A 3,267-nucleotide genomic window follows, 5' to 3' on the forward strand; every position below is an offset into this window, starting at 1 on the left:
GTAGAGATACCGGATACGTATAATGGAGCAACAATTTAGAATAGCTCCAAGTAGAACAGTTATTTGGAATAACTCCAAATAGAACGTGGTAGCTGCATCTAGGAGATGACATAGAGATTTGTAAAGCACACACGGATCTGAAAGGTTCAGACCCGTTGACTATAACCTCTCTCACAAGCATAACATGATCAAACCCAGAACTGTGAGTGTTAATCACATATCGATGTGAACTAGATTATTGACTCTAGTGCAAGTGGGAGACTGTTGGAAATATGCCCTAGAGGCAATAATAAATTGATTATTATTATATTTCCTTGTTCATGATAATCGTTTATTATCCATGCTAGAATTGTATTGATAGGAAACTCAGATACATGTGTGGATACATAGACAACACCATGTCCCTAGTAAGCCTCTAGTTGACTAGCTCGTTAATCAATAGATGGTTATGGTTTCCTGACCATGGACATTGGATGTCGTTGATAACGGGATCGCATCATTAGGAGAATGATGTGATGGACAAGACCCAATCCTAAGCCTAGCACAAGATCATGTAGTTCGTATGCTAAAGCTTTTCTAATGTCAAGTATCATTTCCTTAGACCATGAGATTGTGCAACTCCCGGATACCGTAGGAGTGCTTTGGGTGTGCCAAACGTCACAACGTAACTGGGTGGCTATAAAGGTACACTACGGGTATCTCTGAAAGTGTCTGTTGTGTTGGCACGAATCGAGATTGGGATTTTGTCACTCCGTGTAAACGGAGAGGTATCTCTGGGCCCACTCGGTAGGACATCATCATAATGTGCACAATGTGACCAAGGGGTTGATCACGGGATGATGTGTTACGGAACGAGTAAAGAGACTTGCCGGTAACGAGATTGAACAAGGTATCGGTATACCGACGATCGAATCTCGGGCAAGTACCATACCGCTAGACAAAGGGATTTGTATACGGGATCGATTGAGTCCTTGACATCGTGGTTCATCCAATGAGATCATCGTGGAACATGTGGGAGCCAACATGGGTATCCAGATCCCGTTGTTGGTTATTGATCGAAGAACATCTCGATCATGTCTGCCTGTCTCCCGAACCCGTAGGGTCTACACACTTAAGGTTCGATGACGCTAGGGTTATAAAGGAAGCTTGTATGTGGTTACCGAATGTTGTTCGGAGTCCCGGATGAGATCCCGGACGTCACGAGGAGTTCCGGAATGGTCCGGAGGTAAAGATTTATATATAGGAAGTCCTGTTTCGGCCATCGGGACAAGTTTCGGGGTCATCGGTATTGTACCGGGACCACCGGAAGGGTCCCGGGGGCCCACCGGGTGGGGCCACCTGCCCCGGGGGGCCACATGGGCTGTAGGGGGTGCGCCTTGGCCTACATGGGCCAAGGGCACCAGCCCCTAGAGGCCCATGCGCCAAGATATAGGAAAAAGGGGAGAGTCCTAAAAGGGGAAGGCACCTCCGAGGTGCCTTGGGGAGGATGGACTCCTCCCCCCCTCTTAGCCGCACCCCTTCCTTGGAGGAAGGGGCAAGGCTGCGACTCCCCCCTCTCCCCTGCCCCTATATATAGTGGAGGGGAGGGAGGGCATCCATACCTGAGCCCTTGGCGCCTCCCTCCCTCCCGTGACACCTCCTCCTCTCCCGTAGGTGCTTGGCGAAGCCCTGCAGGATTGCCACGCTCCTCCATCACCACCACGCCGTTGTGCTGCTGCTGGATGGAGTCTTCCTCAACCTCTCCCTCTCTCCTTGCTGGATCAAGGCGTGGGAGACATCGTCGAGCTGTACGTGTGTTGAACGCGGAGGTGCCGTCCGTTCGGCACTAGGATCATCGGTGATCTGAATCACGACGAGTACGACTCCATCAACCCCGTTCACTTGAACGCTTCCGCTTAGCGATCTACAAGGGTATGTAGATGCACTCTCCTTCCCCTCGTTGCTAGTCTCTCCATAGAGAGATCTTGGTGACACGTAGGAAAATTTTGAATTTCTGCTACGTTCCCCAACACGACGCGGCCCTCCACTAAGTTGATGAAATCGAGTAGCAGATGGTAGAAATTGTTTGGAGCACTTGTTAATTTGGAGATGGACGATGACACCGGGCATTTCGTGTTCCTAGGCTACTGGTGAACTGGGATTCGTAGGTTTCGAAGGCAAGCCTGAGGGCTGTAGTTTTCTGGTGTTGTAGATGTGGAGGTCGATCCTGATTAATGACCGACTTGCCTGAATATGGTTCATGTGTTGCCTGCGCAGGAGTGTTGACAGTGTTTTTGATTTAGTGTACGAGAATAATGCTTTCTCATGTCAATGTTGCCTTTGTTTTGTGAGTGACTTGCCTGATATGGTTGATATGTTGCCTGCGCAGGTGTTTTTGACAGTGTGTTTTCATTTAGCATAGGACAGTAATGCCTCTCTCATGTCAATGTTGCCCCTGTATTGTGAGTGACTTGCCTGACATGTTTCACGTGTCGCCTACGAAGGTGTTTTGAAAGTGTGTTTTTGGTTTATTGTAGGACAGCAATGCCTCTCTCATGTTAATGTTGCCCTTATTTTTGTGAGTGACTTGCCTGATATGGACCGTGTGTTGCCTACGGAGGTGGGTTTGACGGTGCGTTTTGATTTTCAGTGCAGGAAAGTAATGATTTAGCAATGGAAAATGCACATGTGACTTTTGTTGTGTGTGTGTGTGTGTGAGGTAGGAAGTAATCCAGTAGAGGGAGGTTAATAGGGCTATTTATATGACAGTTTTAAGCATTTCACGAGGATTCATTTTGTGATTTTCTGTTCTATGCGCCTTTATTTGTTTCAGATTTTGTAGGACATGTAGAGGGAGGGTAATAGGGCCAATTATAGGATAGTTGTAATATAGTGAAAATCAGATAGTTTACAACCCTTTTCACTGCCCACTTTTTTGTAAGTTGCTGTTTGTTAAGTTCAGTAAGAATTTAGTAAAACGAAATTCGTTGGATGATATAGAGTTCTTTCAGAATCATTTTTCTAATGTGCTTTTTATGATGAATCTCACTGTTTTGTCTTTTAAATATGCAACAGAAAATAGATGGCTGGGACAAGTCATAAGTCTAAACAGGATGGACCTGCTGGATCAAGTCATGATGACCTTGCATCTCATGGGAATGAAGAGCATCAAGCACAGGTGTGCACATGCTCAGGAAGTTTTATGTTCTTCCTGTACATAACAGAGATTGTTTTTTTCATTTTTTTATTGATTTATGTGGTTTCCATCTCCCAGCCACGGAGCAGTGC

This window comes from Triticum aestivum, chromosome 4A, assembly GCF_018294505.1.
Source record: "Triticum aestivum cultivar Chinese Spring chromosome 4A, IWGSC CS RefSeq v2.1, whole genome shotgun sequence".
Taxonomy (NCBI): domain Eukaryota; kingdom Viridiplantae; phylum Streptophyta; class Magnoliopsida; order Poales; family Poaceae; genus Triticum; species Triticum aestivum.